Source organism: Pteropus medius, unplaced genomic scaffold (genome assembly GCF_902729225.1).
Source record: "Pteropus medius unplaced genomic scaffold, Ma_sr-lr_union100, whole genome shotgun sequence".
Taxonomy (NCBI): domain Eukaryota; kingdom Metazoa; phylum Chordata; class Mammalia; order Chiroptera; family Pteropodidae; genus Pteropus; species Pteropus medius.
The window spans coordinates 1,625,566-1,645,040 of NW_024355008.1; the positions used below are offsets into that span (position 1 = coordinate 1,625,566).

At 37.5% G+C, this 19,475-nt stretch overlaps 1 pseudogene; it reads left to right on the forward strand.

Annotated features, from left to right (window-relative positions):
• Positions 1-975: 975 nt before the first annotated feature.
• LOC120598131 (cell cycle control protein 50C-like) lies at positions 976-19,195 on the forward strand (annotated as a pseudogene).
• Positions 19,196-19,475: the final 280 nt, after the last annotated feature.

Sequence of the window (19,475 nt, forward strand, 5' to 3'; positions counted from 1 at the left end):
GTGCAAGCAGAGAGTACAGAAGTAGAAAGCTTGTTATCAGAATGTTATGTCCCTATGATCAAAAGCCTTTTGTTCCCACGGCGATAGTCAAACAGTAATTTTCCTACAAATAATAAATCTAAAGTAGTCATTCTTCAGCCACCACAGAAACACCTAATTTTTAAAAATCCTAATTCTACATCTTAAATGCATCTTAAAGAAAAGGACGTGATTATAAACAGCCTAATGAAAATGATGTTAATGGATTTCTAATAAGTAATAAAAACCCAAAACCAAACCAATAATACCATATCGCAGTATTGAATGTTTAATCATTATCTGTCTTCCTTTTCCTTTGTCTTGCTTCCTTTAGGCTACTCCAAAGCTTTCGCTTGGGAAAAGTTTAGGAGAGAGGTTTTTAATCTACATTTTCTACTAGAGTCTGTCTTATGTATGAAAAACTGGAGGCTGCTGAGATTAGACATCTGTGTTCTATAATCTCTGTTCACTTCTCTCTTCCTCATCACAAATAGCAAAGTTAGCAAGAATCTGAGAGCATTTTCCCAATTGGTTTATATTCACATTAGGGAATAGCCACATTTGGAAAAAAGCTAACAGCCCTAACTTTTATTTTTTGTATTAATCTCCAAGGATTTAAGCAGGTTTATAAAGATAAATCCATGTTCTCCCTTTCAGGAAGGGCTTGCCTTGAATTAGTCACCACATCCCAGAAACAGCTCATTGGAACTGCTTGGTGTCACCAGATGTTGGTTTATCCAGACCCTGCTGAGGAGTATTTCTTCTCCGCGTGGCATCTGGCACAACAAGCTTTTTGAACCTGAGTATAATATACCTAATCATGGCTGACTGAAGAGAGCTCTGCTCCTACTGATTGTCAATTCTGGTTAAGGAATAATTCCAGAAACCAAACAACTACAACTACAAAGGAAGGTTCACATTTTTAAATTAATATTGCCAGTATGTGCTATTCATCTGAGCAGTAATGTTAGCAGTGTCTTAAAAGTATATCTCGGCCACTTGCAGGACCAGGATGAACAAGACATCCCAGAATTGCCAGTCCAGATCACCAGACAACACAGCCTTAAAGCAGCAGCAATTACCTGCTTATCACCTAAAGCTCTCAGCCACCAGAATCCTCTCTGGCTTTTTTGCCACAGGCACATTCTACTTCTGCATGGGCATCATCCTTATAATGTCTGCAAAGGTCATCAAGGAAATAGAGATTCGTCGCTTCTCACATTTTTAATGCAGTTTCTAAGAATTTTCAACTTTGGGACTATAAACAAGTGGTCCATTTGAGAACACAGCCCCTCAACAGTGAACTGGATGAGACTGGAACATCTCTTTTTCAGCTGGCGGGTGCAGATGATGACAGAGCCACTGTGTGATGGCATTATTTATCCCTATCCCCTCTTGAGGACAACCACTCTCACACCAGTCAGCTCAGCCATACTTGTTTACAGGGGTCCAGGAAAGTCAGAAGATTTTTATGCTGGCAGAGGACCAAGCAAGCAGTTGATAGACGTGGTAGAAGGAGAGGCGAGGCCAAATGACTGCCAGATGCCCATGAATCATATTAAAGAAGAGTGAAGAACCAAAGAAAGAGGTCTTCAATTTTGCCCCACTTTCAAGCATAGTGTCTTTCCCTTTGCAAATGAACTCCCTCTGAGATCATCACTTTAGTCTAGGAAAGGCAAGAACCCAAATCTTTCTGGCATCTTAAGGATAATTAGCAAAATGAACCAAGTTCTATTCAGAGAGAGAAAAGCTGAAACTAAAGATACATCCCTCAGTCACAAGCTTTTTGTCAATATGATTAACAAGCTGTTGGAGGATGAGACCCCCAGAAGCTGGTCTGGGGAGGGGAGACAAGAGCTACTCTAAGGCTAAATCAGCCACACCCATATTAAGGCTAACGAATCAAGCGAATGTCTTATTCAAATCAACTCTGAGCTGATTATCAGATGTCCCAGACTGTATGACCACTCCAAAAGCAGCCATGGAAAGCTGATCTGTTCCTTCTCCCCACATGGCTAGTGGCAAATCGTGAAGGCCAAGCTGTCAACAATGATTTAACATTTATGAGTGCCTGAAGGGGCTAATAGTTCTGTTGGATATGCAGATACGTCAGATAAGTAAAAGTTGATTTCTACCCTCAGTGAGCTAGTGATAGAGTAGGTAAGAAAGACCATGTTTGGTAATAACAAAGAGCTCAGCCCTAGCTGGCTTGTTCATTGTATCCACAATCCCTTCCTTGTCCATTGCCCACTACATAATAGGTACACACTTAATTGAAAAAAAAAAAATGGATTAGGGCAAGTAGTGAAGGCTTTGAAAAGGAAAACGGGTTCAGGTCCCACTCCTCCCATTGCCTTTCTAGTTACATTTTCTGCAGTCCCGCTCCCCATCCCAGCTCCCTGTAGCTTATCTCTCCAAGAATTAAGTGCCCTAAATCCTTTGAGTCCTCTAGTATGATATGTAAACCACCAGACCCCACCATGTGGCAGAGGCAAAATGGCAGGAGGAAATTAAATTTGCCTTGTGGGAGGGGGTAACAAAGTAATTGGCTTACAAGATTAATATTCATTTCCACCCACCTCCACCCACTGTGAATTTCATCCTCATGCATATGAGGCAGGGGCCTCCATGGTTGGCAAAGCCACCCTGCAAACAACTTGCAACAGAACGCTTTTATCGTAATGTTAAGATGATTTTCCAAAGGAATTTCTTTTTTAGTCACTTCAGGTAGAACTGTTTCTAACACTTTGCTTTTATATGAGAAAATCAGAAACCACCCAGAAAGTGGGATCCTCTTTTGCACATGGAAGTATTTCATTATACTGGGTGATAAGATAAAGTACATATCCCAGGCCAATGTGACCAAGCACAGACCTAGTAGAACAAAAGTACTGAGTGGGCTTCCCTCTTCTCACTTAGCCCTGAGGCCCAAAAAGGAAGTGCCCTTTTATACAGTTCATTCTAAGCAAGAATGATAGTTTCTGGCTCTTGAAAATTCTGAGAAGCAGACTGTAATTCTTGCTGTCATTTTAGAGCTATAGGCTTATAAGGCCACTTGAACACCAAAACAGACAATAGATCAGAGTTATGTCTTCTTCATACATTTTTTAGAGCTAGAAAGCACCTTAGCTATCATCTACTCAAAAATCATTTGATCATGAAACATTTTTGTCCAATTCTGCATTGACAGAACTTCAACAAGAATCCATGGACTAGAATGTATACTACTACAGTGACCTCATGGACCAATTGATTGGTGAATAAAGTGATGCTGATGAAATGTGGGCCCTGGATGTTAAGTATTTAACTCAGGATCAGAGATTGGCTGAACAAGGACTCCAGTTTCCTCAGTCACAGTTCAGTGTGTTAGCTCTCAATTACAACACATCCCTGTTCTTTAAAGTTCTTTAGCAGTTTTACCAAAAGAAAAGGCATCAATGTTTTCCAAAATAATAGTTCCTTGCTGCTTGTTTAAAGAATGATTTAAGTAAATATACACATCTAAGTAAAATTAAGTAGCCTTTTGTCTAATCTTAATTTAATACCAACGCTTTACCTGTTTGGCCTCAAAACTCCCAGTGGCTTTGCAAGAGTTCAAAATTCCTTCTGTCTTTCTTGTTCATCTTCTCTTCCAAAGAATCCTAAATCCCACTGGCCATTCACCAAGGAGAAAGCCACTCTCTTGCTTCCCCCCCCCCCCCGCCCCGCCTCACTCCTGTAATCTTCTAATTACTCCTCAACACCATGAGGAAAAAGCAGAAGCCCAAAGCAGCACCCATGACAAACCCTGGGCACCTGAGATGTCGCATAAGGGACATGCACCAAGCCTCCTTTCCTTACTCTTCTTCTAGCTGCACCTTCACATAAGTGACTCCTTCAGCCAGAGTTCACAGGATTTGCCCATTGGGACACACTACTCTTTTTTTAAAGAGTCCACTCTACCATTTTCACAGTTTAACTTTTAAAGAATATCATAATGTTTTAAAATCAGAGTTATTCCACATATGTCAATAAACCTATATTTTGGAAATACTTCTTTTTCTATGATCATTTTTAATAACTTCTAGATGCTGTGTAGAAGTATTCGTTAGTAAAAATATTTTCCATACAATAAAATGGAAAAACTGTGAAGTGACTTCCCCATAAAGCCGATTAGACTCAGGCTGTAAGCCCAGTTCTCATGAGACATTGACTAATACTTTCTTAGTGATACCTCTTTATGATCCAGGCGTAAGGCTTCATCACAACAGATTATATAAATATACAATGGAAACACTGAATTCCAGGTCAGTGGCAAAATGCTGCAGGCCCCAGAATGAAAGACTGCACGAAGGCCCACTCCGGAGCATCAGCAGATACACTCTCATCTTGCATGGAGAGCTGCCCTTTATTTGTGGCCCAGACAACACGCCCTTAACCCAGAAAACTTAAAGACTTCGGTGGACTTAGGGCTTGAATTTTTGTATATATACTCGTATAACTTTTTAATAATTTAATAATTGTTTTCCCCTGCCTGACAGATTATTTACACAAATAGATGTGCAAATTGTGCAAAACTGTAGGAAAATGCCATTAATTTTGACAAAGAATGTACCTGCTCTATTCCTTTTTACCTTTCGGAGACAGTGCAGGTAAGTGAAATTCAGGAGCTGATCTCCTATTTCACACTTGGCATGATTTCCACCAAATGCTTCTCAAAACTCAAAATACAAAAACCAAGACAGGGTGCGGGTGGGGGATCTTATAAAGTGTTGCGTTCATGTGCGACTTTTTTCCTTGAAAATTTTATTCTTCATTTCTAAGTTTCCAGATTCTTTACTTACCCAACTTTGTAACATAATTCTCAACATCAATCAAATAGGTTTTACTCCAAATGTGAGCACAAGAAGGACCCGTAGAGACAACTGAATCTAACCACTCATTTTATAGTGAGAAAATTAATGGGCTGAGAGGATAAGTGACTTGACCAAAGGTCACACAGTGTGTTAATGTCAGGGGGTCACACACCTAGTGGGATTCTCCTTGAGTCTCCCTAAGTCATTCTGCATATGCAATTGGCTTATCCCAATCATTCTGCATAAGCAATTGCCTAATCTCTAAAGCAACGCTTGTCCTGGCTGTCAGGCACTGTGAGAAATGCCAAAGAAATAATAAGAGAAGTCCCTGCTCTCCGGATGATTAAAGTCTTGTGTTAGTCCAGGTCCTCTGAGAAGCAAATGCCAAGACAGGATTAGACACGCAAGAGATTTATTGTGGGAACTGCCTGTAAGGGAAAATAAGGAGGGAGCCAGAGGAGGCTGGGAGAGCAGAGCAGTCAGGCTACAACACAGTTCTAGGACCCCTGTGAAGGAGAGGGAAGGGGAAAAGGAAAGAGGGAGAGAAGGAAAGGAAGAAGAGAAAGAAGGATACATAAGAAGGATGGGAGGAACAGGAGGAAAGGAAGGAAAGAAGATAGGTCTTGGCAGTTGCATTCTTAAGAAAGTTTCGGCAAGGCTCCGTGAACTTGCAAGGTTACCAGTGACTTCCACGTGGATAAATCCAGCAGTGAGTCCTTAGTGCCCTGTCAGCCCACTGAATACAGGTGATCACTCCCTCGTCCTTGACATACTTTCTTCTCTTGGCTCTCAGGATACCACACTCTTGGATTTCTTCCTAGCTCTCTGGCTACCTTTCTTTGGTTCCTTTTCCTCAAACTCTGTGTTGAGATCTCCAAGGCTTTGGTCTTAATCTTCAGTCATCTTCTCCTCTCTATATGCACTTAATTCCTTGGAAACATTTCCCTCCTGGCTTTAAATGCCATCTATTGCCAACATTCTTTTATATCTGTAACCCAAACCTCTCTTCCGATATCCACGCTTGTATATCCACCTACCTTCCTAATGTCAGGATTTGAATGATTACTACATATCTAAACTCAACATTTCCAAAACTGAACTGATATCCATTTTGCCCCTTGTCTCCCCTCCAAAATAAAACTGTATTCCACCCCAGACTTCTCAGTCTCAGCTAATAGCAGCTCCATCCTTCTGGTACCCAGACCAAAGGCCCAGGAGTCATTCTTGACTCTTTCCATTCTCTCACCTCTGCCACTAGTATCTAGTTCCGAGCCACATTCAACTCTCACCTAAATTTTTGTAATAACCTCCTCACAGGCCTTCCTGTTTACATCGGTGTGTCAACATAGCAGCCAAGGTTAACTTTTTAAAGCATAAGTCATATCATTTTATTACTCCTTTGCTTATAAATCCCTGCAATGGCTCCTCTTTCCACTAAATGAAAAAGCTTAGGGCTTTACAAGGCCTTACATGATCTGGCTCCATATTTCCTCTCTGAGCCTATCTCTCCATTCTCTTCCCCACAGCTCCACTCTGACCACACTGGATTTCTCAGTCCTCATACAAGTCTGGCATATTCTTTCTTGCCTTGCTCCCTGTACCTGATAGCCACTTGGCTAACTCCCCTACCTCCTTCAGGTCTTGGCTCAATTCTCACCTCAGTAAGGCTTATGCTGGCCATCCTATTTCATACGGCAGCTTGTCTCCTCACCCTACCCCTACACTCCTGATCCTTGTTACCTTGCTGTAATTTCAACTTTTTCCATAGTACTTATCACCTTCTAATATATTATAGAAATTAACAGTTTATTATATGTATTGCTTATTGTCTCTCTCTGTATCTCAAGCACCTGTAACAATGCCTGGCATACTATAGGTGCTCAATTAATGTTTACTGAGTGAATATATGAATCTTCCTCCATATTTCACATGGTAGATGCTCAAAATATTTGCTAAAATATTAAATGAATGAAGGAAAGATAAAGTGCCAAATGATATGGCTTTATGTTCTAAGAAGCTTTGATTTTATGTCATTTATTTCCCACTTGATGCCAGATGAAAGCATGTTGGCATCAGTAATATTCTGAATACATTTATATTGATTATGCCTAGCTCTAATCATTTTCATGAGTAAATCAGATTTAAATGATAAGGAAATTACTGAGTTATACTTGGGTTATAAGTGAAATCTATATAAAGTCAGTGGATAAGTTTTACATATGTGTTCTTTTATTATAGGTCGAAATTCTCATTCTCTGTAGCCGTGCCCTTTCTTGCCTTCCTCAGCTCCCCATGCTGCCCTCCCCCACCCCGAAAGTAAAAGTTAGTGCACTTAACTGGTGAGCGGGGAGGCTTAAAACAAGAGATTTGTTCTCTCACAATTCTGGAAGTCAGAAGACTGAAATCAGTGTGTCAAGTAGGGTTGTTCCTTCTTGGGGGCTTAAATATTTAAAGAACAAATCCAAAGAATAAAATATTTAAAGGGCTTCAGTTCCCATCAATCTGTGTCCTTTGAAACTCCAAAGGCAAATGAAGTGTTACCAGCTGCTAACCATTCCTTTCAGGCAAAGGCTTTTTCATAAAAATCCAGCCAACCACTTAGGGCAATCACAGGGTCTTCCACTCACCAGTTGGCACACATGACATGCTTGGCGATGAATCCCTGTGAGACTCTCTGCCTTAAACTCAGAATCCTGCACAGAGTGCCACTGATTTAAAGAGAAGAAACACCATAAACACCATTAGTGCCTCCAGGACTAATCAAAAAGATGATCTTGGAGGCCTTGTTAAGCCAAACCTTGGACAAAGAATCATTGAAAAAAGGTTATTAAAACACTCCTGTTCCTAGTGTGGTGAGTGTTCTCTGCCTGTTTATTTTATCACTGACATGAATATATAACTTTGAGTATGTAGAATTCTCTTAGTTTCCAAGAAAATGTATGGTAAATTCCTTTCTGTGGATTTCATATTTTCTGTAGTTAAGGATCAACAATAGAGGTTTCCTCTTTGGGTGAGGAAATGTAATCAGTCATTCCCACTATACCTAGCTTATTCACCTTCACATCCACATTATCTGTTTATTATGTTGAAGCCTGCCTCTTTGTCAGGGCCCAGCAATTCCCATTCCCAATATCCTAAAGATTTTTCTCTTACAAGTGACTAAGCTCTCCAGCTTTTGTTGTTTTCCGTAACTGCCCACACTTACCATGACCTTTATTTCCAGCCTACTCTGGGTACCAGTTCCCATTTTCCATCCTTTTACAGTTCCTTGGGATGGGACCAAAAGCTTTTCCAAATGCTCTTTTTGCATAATGTAAGAAAATCAATTGACTCGGAATTGTAAAGGAATACTTTGGTATTTCTAGCACTCAATATGGCATCTAACATGGGACTAATTTAATAAAAGTTAGACCTTCATATATTTTTGGATGCAGACAGTAGGTAGAATGTTGATTATGAACACCTACATTGGTTATTTCTGGTTGCATCATATATGCTGTTAGTAAGATCTGTATCAAGTCTGCCTAGAGAATTTCCAGGGCCTTGGTATGTCACCATAAAGGTAGAAGCATGATGATAACCCGTGACTGGGCAGCCTCATACAGCAGTATACTTGAAAAGGCATGTCTCTCATGGTAACAAGGCAACTTACTTACTGCTAAGGTGCAAATCACCTTTTTTTGAATCAGTGAATTTTTCCATCTTTTTGTCCATAACAACTGCCTTACAGTTTCTTGAGCAAGTACTACATGCCAGGTACTAAGCTAAATCCTAGGGATAAAAAGACAAAAATATCTGGAACCAGAACACAAAAAGCCAACCTCTTTTCACATGCCCAATATACACATGCACCTAAATGTGCTTAGTGGCTCCAATTTTAAATTGTGCTTTGTGGCCTTCCTTTGAAATCATGTGACTTTTGATGCCTACCACAACCCCTAGGCAAAGCATTTTTCCTAGTTTTGCTGGGAAATAACAATGTTTGTGAAATCAAATTCTCTATATTGAGAATATAAAGCCTGGTTATAAAAATTTTTTCTAAGGCAGGAATGCAGTAACCCTTATAAAAATATTAAAAAATAAGTGATTTAGTCATTTTAATTATTTCGTATAGACCAAGATTTTCCAACACTGATTTTTTAAAATGATTTCTTGGGTTTCTATTTGATGTAAAGAAATTTTCAGTTCCCATCATTTTTTTCTGTACTACCTTCTATATTTAAAAAATCTTGTCCATGTTTATTAATATTCCAGTTTATTTTCCTTACTCTCTTCTTATTTTTTGCATTTCTCTCTTACAGGGTAATGTTTATATGTACTATGAATTGTATGGCTTCACTCAGAACCTCTATCAATATATTCTATCCAGAAGTAATAGCCAACTGATGGGTAGAGATATAAAGGTAAAGCTTTATTTACTTTGGCATAATACTCTTCAAAAAAAAAAAACTAGATATATCTTTCAGTCTAAAAGAAAGTATAGAAAATAAACTCAAGCTATGGTTTTACAACACAGAATTGCTCATTTCATTCTTGAATAAATTGAAGGGGCTAGGTATTCAGGATAACTGCTGTAGAGAAAGAGTATTTTCCGTCTTCAGAGCAGTAATGTAAACCTTGTCCAATTGAATGGTTATCCTTTCATGCACCAATTTTTTATTTGACAGCATTTTATATTAAAATTGGATACATATTGGATTGTCCAAGTCTTAGTAATAATGAATCTGTCAGAAGGGCAAATCTTCAAGTACCTTTCAACCATAATATAGGATTTTATGTTTCTGTTAATAAAGGTGATGGCATGTTAGAGCTGCTTCAAACAGTAGAGTTTTGGCTTCTTTGAATGACTGACGCATTGAATAGATTTCAATATTGTTTCTTCGCACTTAATTTTGTAGTTGTCTTTAAAGTTGTTATTTCAGGTGATAGATTCACCAACCATTTCGATAGTAACCTTGAGTGGTTGGTCTCAGTCTGGCTCACCCTATATCTAGCATTGTCTTTCCTATAATTGGGGTCTTCAGTCTAGCCAAATTTAAGGAAATTAGGCTCCAGTTGAATAAAAGCCTTTGGTTTAATTGAATACCCTTTCAGACCTAGGATTACAAAATTTTATTCTCGATAGATGATATTCAGCATGCTAGCAAGAAAAGCTAGAAGGAAACCTTTTCTATACTGACATTATTATATAAAAGTGATAAACAAATTAACAACCACTCTTTTAAAAATATATTCTGATTTGCGGGTAGATGGATTCCCTGTGATAACCAGCTGTAGACCCACGATTTTTATACTTTTTGGAATGTAAATTATGCTTCAATAAAAAAAAAGGTGTTAAAAAGTGTTCTCCAGTGTAGACTCAGGGTAATACTTAGCACAGCCAGCAAGGTAAAGTTTCTTCCTACAGACATATTTGGTATGTTACGGATTTAATAAGGAGGAAAAAAATGTGTGCATGTGCGCGCGCGCGCACACACACACACACACACACACACACACACACCCTCCAAAATACAAAAATTTTCTAGTCTAAGTGAGCCAGAAGCCAGGAAAAATCAGTTAACAGTCCATAATGTTAGCCTGTGCCAATAAATCAATATGGGTCGATTACATTGCCAGTGTTCTCACTTTCAACATTCTGAGGGAGTTTACCAAAAGCATTTCTCATTCCTGTATTATCTTGTATCCAGGATGTTGAAAACTGTGCTCCATTCAACAAGTACCGCAATGGGACTCCATCGCTCCTTGTGGTGCTAAGGCCAACAGCATATTCAATGGTAGGTGACTTTTTCTATCTCCCCAGTGTGCTCTTTCACAAGTATGTAAAACCTAAATGTCCAGAAGATCACCTCTGCAGCTGAATGGCAGTTCTCTTTTTTATTTTTTTAATTTTGTATTCATTCCCCACTGATTTACAGCATTTCATTGCAAGTAAGTTCTTCCTTACCAGAGATTTGAAGTAGTTAGGGACATGAGTTAAATGCAGATTAAGAGTATTTTTCAATAATTGGGGCCTTGGCAAAAAGAAGAATAGTCGTGTAATTCCAGCATCTATGGTATGTAGGCATGTTGAGAATCTGCTAAAACCCTGGTTTCTTTTTTATTTGTGTCTGGTTTTGCATGTCAAGGGGTGGCAAATGCTTGCTTACATCTCTAACATAATTTTTAATTTCCTTACAGACACCATTCTTTCATACAACCTTAATTCATCTATACATATCAGAATGCCAATGCTATCGAGTGACATTGTGTGGTGGACAGATAAATATGTCAAGTTTCAGAATCCAAGTTCCAGTCTTCCTAGTGCATTTGCAGGTAAGATCTATACATTAGCTTAATATATTTTATCCCTTTATAGAAACTTTGTTTTTTTATGTGTGGGCAGATATTTATGATTCCTCTTTATTTCCTTCTTTATTGACTTCCTTTGTGTTCTAACTTTTCCTGCTTATGGACATTTCTATCACATACCTATCAGAAACACAAAATGGTTGGTGCCCTGGTTCTTTCATGTTTATCATTTATAAAAAGGCAATGTTGTAAGAAACTTCATGCTGCATCTAAAATTAGGATAACCGTGTAATTCATTGTCTCAACTGGTACACTTTCGAGAGTGAAAGGGAGCACTAGAATAAAGTTATATGTTTATTTGAAATTTTTATTTATTAATCAATACATCTACATTACCATTTTGGTAGACCTATAAAATAATTCTATTGCAAACTACTTTAAAAATACAATTCTTTAAAATATTAAAATAACATCTGTGTACATTAAACCAACTTTTAAAAGAAAACTATTATCTAAAGATGAAAAGATAACATAAGCAGAATAACTATTCTGGATATATAGTCACATACTTTAACTACTTTCTTGGCCATATCTGTCTTCATTACATGCTCCTGTATTTTTCTAATGAATTCGAGGGGGGGTTTAATTCTTTAAAAAAAATATTTTTTATTAAAGTATTCTTTTCAGTTTTTTCACAAAATTGCCTGCAATCTTTTTAAAAGTTTCATTTTATGGTTAATCAATTTTAATTTGTTAACATCCCTAATTGATTCTTCTCTTTTGACTCTAATTTTTCTAATAGAGAAAATATCTGTAGGTGCCGAGGTACCTGTTTTGCTCACAGCCAATTTTACTAAATGGAGGATATTCTCAATTTCAGTTTTTTGTATTGAAATATGCTAGTATTGTAACCCAAATATTTTCATAGGCATGCTCTTAACTTCGTATTTTTTCAAATTATGATTCTTTTGAATGTATTATCAAATTTAGGTGCTACAAAATCTTATACCTTCTTGATATCATTTAATTCTAGTAGTGAAGAAAAAGTTATCCAGTTAAAAATAGGAGCGCCATCAAAAGAGATTTCATATAAATTGAGATATTCTAAAGCACAATTATAGAATTTAAAAATTAAATCTTGTACATACTTTGAACTCTAATTATGTAATATGTTCAATTATTCCTTTGCTTTTATAAGGGTAAATTTTAATATTTTCCTGTTGCAAGCATTGTTTTCAATAATTACAATTTACTAAATCTTCAAAAACTAAAGTTTTTTGGCATTCCATATTTAGGATACTTTCTAAATTTTTTTCAACTATTTTGAACAAAATTCAACCAAAAGTTAGAGGGTTCAGTTACCAAAAAAGTTCGGAATTATTGCAGGACGCATCATTTGATATACAAAATAGTTCTGTAAGGACTCAGACATTTCTAAAATGTTCTGGTTGGCGATGTGTAGAAAGACAGACCACATATACTACCATACTGAAGCATTTCTTTCATTTAACATCTACGTCATTGTAAAAATTTTGCAGTTCAGTTTCTCTAACTGAATATACAAAAATATTTAAATTTTCATGACTACAGCTTTTCTTTTGACTAATAAAATGTTGCAGCTTATTTAGATATGATTATGAATTACGTGTGTACCTCCATCAGTTTTAAGCACATTTCTCTTTAAATTTCTCAATTTACTAAGAATATTATTTTTACTCGGATGTTGTGTTCCACCAAATTTGTATTTATGTTATCACTGTAAAACAAAAAAATTTACACTTGATTGTTGAATTTTTAAACTGAATTTATAGTAATATTTATAATAATATTAGAGGTTTTATCTTTCATGATTGAATATCAAAAAGCTTTGCTCCGATTCCATGAAGAAGCAAACCAAAAAATCCAAACCATTATTATGATTAACTTATTCTGATTTTTTTTATTTGAAGCCTCCGAAGACACTGATATAAAACTGGCCTCGTTTAACTATTTACAGAGTTCCTTTTGGGCTAATGGATCCAACACATTAAAGTTTTCCTTTGATTTAAAAAAAAAAAGTAATAAAAAAATGAAACTAGAAGGAAACTCATTTTGTCTAAAAAGGTCATGCTCACATAATGATGTATAGAAACGGACCTTCTGTAGCTACACAAGGTAAATAAAGCATTGTCTTTGGATACTCTTTTAAAAATAAGCACAAACTTTTGACGTAGATTCTGATGTTTTTCAGCAAGATTCTGATATTTTTCAGCAAATTTACGTCTTTTGATTTTCATGTAGGTCATTGACATCATGATGGTTCCCATGGTAGTGGATAAATATCAACCAACGTGGCAAGTATCACATTTGTCAACTTGCTCGAGAAACTGTATTTAATTTTACATCAAACATACATATTCTAATTTTTAGCTCTTCAGAGCTAAAAGGATTTATTAGCAAATAGAAAACTAATACCAAAAAATAAAATAGTTCTATATTTACACTATGTGATAAGTAACAAAACCAGTTTTGCCAGAGTTCAAACTGCTCAGCAAGACTGCTCAGCATCAATTCCCACACTGTGTCATGTACATATAACATAACCTATAATTTCCCACGTTTCCCACTGATCCCACTGACTTGCAGCCTGGCAGCTTCATGAGTCTCCGAGGCCAAGACAGAGACCATGACCTAACTGGCTGGAATGTCAAGCAGCTGGCAGGGGTCACTGGGAAATGTTGTTTTGACTGAAAGGGTCTCTGGTTATCTTTCATTAATCACATGTTAAAGTAAGCACTCCTTTCAATGTACATAGGTATCTCACACACTATAGCTAAAATCATGGTTGAAAGCTGGAAGGATAAAATCACAGGTACATTATTTGGGATAAGTGCTAAATCAGATGGGATAACAGACAACAGATATAAACTGGGACCATCTTAGGCAAACTGGCATGTATGGTCACTGTATATTTGAATTCCTAGTATTTTTTAAAGGAACTTGGCAACATTTTAATGTTTTGTTTTACCACATAACCACAGGCCTAATAACACCAAGAGTCCTTGACTTTCTCTCATCTCCCACTGCACTTTGTTCTTAACCTCTATCATAAGAGTTACCACATTATACAGACTTAAGTGGGGATGGTGGTATTCAAACGATCTATTCAAATGATCAGTTTGAATACCACCATCCCCACTTAAGTCTGTAAATTCCTTGAGGAAAGGGGTTGAATCTTATGCTGTTTTGTATCCCTGGTGCTTGATATATAGTGAGCAATCAAGAAATGCTTATTGTTGAATGAATGGACAACTACAAATGACCAACTAAACTTGGAAAATGAAGGAAGTTGGTGCCTCTTAGACCATGTTTCCCATACTCTCTTGGTGACATGGGCTCTAAATGGATCAGGAGTTAGTAAGAAAGGACATGCTTGAACCTGCATTTTTAACACTCTCCCTGGGTGATTCAGATGTCAGTGCTCCACAGGACACATTGCCCTTGGGGCATGAACTATGGCTAAAGTAGAGAGAGGGTGCCTATCTAGCATTTTGGATCCTACAAATAGTAGAACCAGTTTTATAGAAATGAAAAGTCCATTAAACAATTTTCTATCATTGACCAGCTCTTTAAAATTCAATATAGTTTTTATCACCAACCTCTGTCAACTTTAATTGGAATTTCTCATCCCTTTATCAAGCATTTATTGAACACCTCTTCTTTGCCAGGCACTGGACTAAATGCCAATGGGAAAAAAAAATGAGGAAGACACTGTACTCAAGAGTCTGCTGTAGAGTGAGAGAGACAAACATGCCCACTGCGGTAAAGTGGGCAGCGTGAGAATAATAGTAAACTCAACAGACTAGCCTCCTGGCCCTGGCCCTCACCCTGTGCAGAATTCCAGTGTTGCTATAGTGCTCAAACCTGCAGGCTCCTTGGCTTTCGAACAGGCTAGCAACACCTGTACTCTCCACCTTGTCTATTTACCATTTCCTCCTCCTTGCTTCCAACTTCCAGCTCTTAGGCACAGTGCTGGGGAGAATACCTATGTAACACAATCTTCAAGCACTTTCGTGATTATCTCCTTAGAATACATTCGTAGAAGTAGAATTTCTAGGCCAAAATGTATGCAAAATATATTAAAGATATTGATGCATGTTCCTAGATTGCTAGAGATGTTAGTTCACAAACCTGTCTGCTCTGAACAAGAGTTCCCATTTTCACTGCCTCATCAATGGTTATCACTCTTTTTTCTTTAAACATTAATTACCATTTTCTTTAAACATTAGATGAATGGGTATTTTTAGTAATTTGCTCTCTTTAGATTACTAGTAAAGAAAATAAAAAGACATTCCCTATGATGCTATCACAGAATACAATGCTACTATTTTGCTCTTCCCATTTTTTCAATGCTTCATTTTGGATGCATAATATGCTGCTTTCTTTTTTTTATTTATTTTTTATTATGGTGACATTGGTTAACAAAATCCAGTAAGTTTCAGGTGTACAGTTCGACAATAAGGCATATATATACATCGCATTGTGAGTTCACCACCCATAGTTAGATTTCTTTCTGTCACCACATATTTGACCCCCTTTACCTCATCTACCTGTATTTTTTTTAATCCTATGAAAATATCATCAGCATTTTCTTAGAGTCTTTATTAACTATTATTTTTAATAGTTGCATACTCAGGTAGTTTACACATAAACACAAACACACACACACACATGCAGATACACTTTTTTAAAAAGTCTAATTTTTATTTCTCTTTTCTCAAGAATGCAAAACCTATTTTATTCTCTACATTCTAAGGAAAACTTAAGGGGGTAGATTATTTTTCTCAACCATGTCCATTATTTTCTTCCTACAGGAACCACAAAGCCCCCATACTGGCCTAAGCCTGTCTATGAACTGGACGACGAGGATTCAGGAAACAATGGCTTCACTAATGATCACTTCATTGTGTGGATGCGAACAGCTGCCTTTCCCATTTTCAAAAAACTGTACCATCAACTCAGTTGAATACTGTATTTTACTGAAGCCTTGCCTGCTAGTAATTATAGTTTCAACATAACCTACAGTATCCTTTTATATCACTTCTTTCTAGGATGAAGGAAAGTCAGTGTCCATCTGAGCACTAGTTGTTGAATTATATCATTTTGTACTTTTCTAGTCTCCCATAAAATCTATCATCTATCTATCTATAGAAATACATAGTTTTCTTACAGGTAGTACTGTCACTCCATCACGATATGGCTGTTTGTCTCCACTTTATATATTCAAATATGTACTTTTTTTTTTTTAAGGAATAGCAGTTAATGGCGGTATCAGGTTAGTAGATAGGGACCAGTAAGGAAGGACTCTTTCTGTTCCCCAAGAAAAATTAAATAACACTGGACCTAGAGATCTAAAACAGTGAAGCGAAGTCTGCTCTATAAGATGGGATGAGATGGAGGATCATGGAAATAAAATGAAAGTGGTCTAATAAGGAGTAAATTTGGAATATGGACAAAAATAACTAACACAGAAATACTGTAGAACCTTTTATTCTAGACAAAAGTATCACAAACCAAATTGCCCTGGACTCTAGGGGCAAGTGCAGTTCTTCCAACCCACGTGGGCTCTGCACTTAAGAAGCTGTGTTCTTCCCCCTCTTAGGTATGAAGCCAGCGAGTAGGAGTCAGTGCCTTGATTGCGGACATGCAGTCCAAGTTGGGAGACATATGCTTTAATATGAGATTCTGAATTTTTTCACTTAATTAAAAAATACAAATGTAACTCTTGATTTTAAAACAAAAAGTACTCAACTTCGAAATAACACCAAACGCTATCTTTGAAAAACTTTATGTTTAAACATAATTTACACTAACTCTGTCTTCAGGCTTAATTTTAAAGTCTCTTCCTGATTCTCCCCGAGGCAGAATTCTCTGGAAGGAAGAATCTTTCCAGGGCTTGTACACAGCTTTGAGATGTCAGCTGAGTTAGATGTCAGATCAGCACTCCCTCAGCCATCTCGGGGCTGCTGGCTAGGAGTTGTTTATGGGACCCCCAACAGGCCAGAAGATCTTAACACAAAATATCTCCTTAGTTTCTTTGCCTCTCAGGGAGCTTGAATGAGAAATTCTTGAAAGTGAGTGAATGACTTCATGTGCTCCAGTTCCCTGCTCCATCTTTTCTTCTTTTCTGTCCTAGAGTATGGACATCTCTATCTTGATGGGATTAGGGACATTCCTTAATCAGAGCTAACTCCCTGATGTGACACCATCTCTACCTATCAGCTTGTTGCCTCCTTTTGTTTACTGACCAGGAGTACTGTTTGCTTTTAGCAGGATCTCTAATTCTCTTCTGTGAAAATGAAAGCCACGAATTGCTCTCTTATGCAGCAGTATACATACAGATCAAAGAGTACACCATGGAATATTACTTTTAAAATAAGATTTCAGCAACTCCTCTCCCTCCCCACAAAAAAAAAAAAAAAAAATGAGATTGAAAGTTGCTTGACAATGGTCTCTGGAGTTGGATCTTCTGACCCCACCGGCTCTGTCTGTGATTGCCTTACCAGTAAAACAGTTATCGTTGCAATAAAGAAACATCATCATCATCATCATCATCATCATCATCATCATCATCATAAAACACATGTACTGCTGTTCTCACAATGCATGACAGTGAGTTTGGGGTTGAGGGGAAGAGGGAGTCCGTGTTGCAAACAAAGAAGACACTCTATTTCTCCTCTTGAGACAAGCTTTCCTTGGGTGACTTCGTTGACAATCGTATTTTTAATGCTAATGACTCTCAAATCTAAATCTTCCACACAGAACCTCAATCCCGAGCTTCAGTCCTATCTTTGCACTACCTTTGTTGAGCCCTGGTGTGAGTATTATCCAATCAGACTCATGGCCTGGCTAATATGCACAGAGAATAACAGCCTGAGCTGCAGAAAACGCCTACCACTTCTAACCAAAACGAGATGTTCTTTGTGGGAAGAAAAGACCCTCTTAATGGAACTGAGGGAGAGAGAAAACAGGCAGATGAGCTGAAGTGGCACCCAAGGACCTGATGACAATGAGGAATTTTGATGTAAAAGAAAGAGAACTAGTTTCCTAACAAGTTTCCCTTGTGCCTTTAAATAGCACTGTTGCCAAACGATTTGAGGCCTTTAAGAGCTTTGCTGGGAAATGCTGCTGTCCTGTGCCGTTGCTATGAGAAGCCTTTATTTGTTTATTAGTTTGGTTTACAAAAGACACCAGATGTTTAAAAACCTCAGGCCACATGCATAATCAAAATTACATCATTAAAATGCTAATGGTAGCAAACCCACTTCAAACATTTTCTCCCCAGCTGTGAGGGATGCTGGCTTTTTCAAAACCCAAAAGAATACCACACCTTTACTTTTCCCACCAAAAATGTTTTGCCATCTAGCTCACTATTTTTGTGTTCTTCACTCCTCTTGAAGAATTTTCCCTGAGATTGGAATTCAAACTTTAGCCTATGAAGGACTTTAGGCTACCCTGGGTCTCCTGGTTCATAAAACAAAACTTTAAGTTTGCTGTAAAACCTACCTATATTCTTTTCATTTCTTCAGTTTTAAATATATTTGTTCATTATTTAGTTGTCTATAAGTCATTCATATCTGTGTAAGAATCTCTTTTGTAGATTATAACTATGTAGGGGGAAGGCTTATTTTCTCTTAATTTCATTCCAGCAAGATAAAATATACTACTTGGTAAAGACTGAACTGCATGAAATTGAATATTCAACCTTTTTTAACTGTAAAAACAACTATTTTATATGGTTCAACCTAATGTATTTAGGACATATAAGTGGTAGAGCTGAAAAGTTCAAAGACAGATCCTTAACAGGTTTTCTTTTCTTAGACTTTCCAGTATCCAGGTTCCAAGGGAAAAAATCAGTTGTTCTTTCCACCCTGTCATAGAGTGGCGGCAGTAGCCTTTTCTTAGGTCTCACCTACACAGTGACAGGAGCCATAACGTGGTTGGCCTCCTCTTCCATGGTGGCAGTTCACTTGGTGCTGAAAGAAAGGAAAATGTCCTGCCCCCAGCAGTAAAGTCAAGCTTGAAAAAGAAAAGCAAAGAACACGGAAATGGACAGTGAAGTAACAAAGCCAAAGATCTCTGACAAAGCTCGAAATGACTGGGATTCTTCATCAAGAGAAACTGAATTGATGGACCAAGTGCAATCCCAGGTAGATAAATAATAAGAGGAGAAGGAGAAGGAAAAGGCATAATTATGTATAGTAAAATGTCCTTGGTATGGGGATGATAAATCATCCTTGAGCTCTAAACCAAGTCTCAGATATTTACTTGGAGTACCATCAGCAGGCAAGA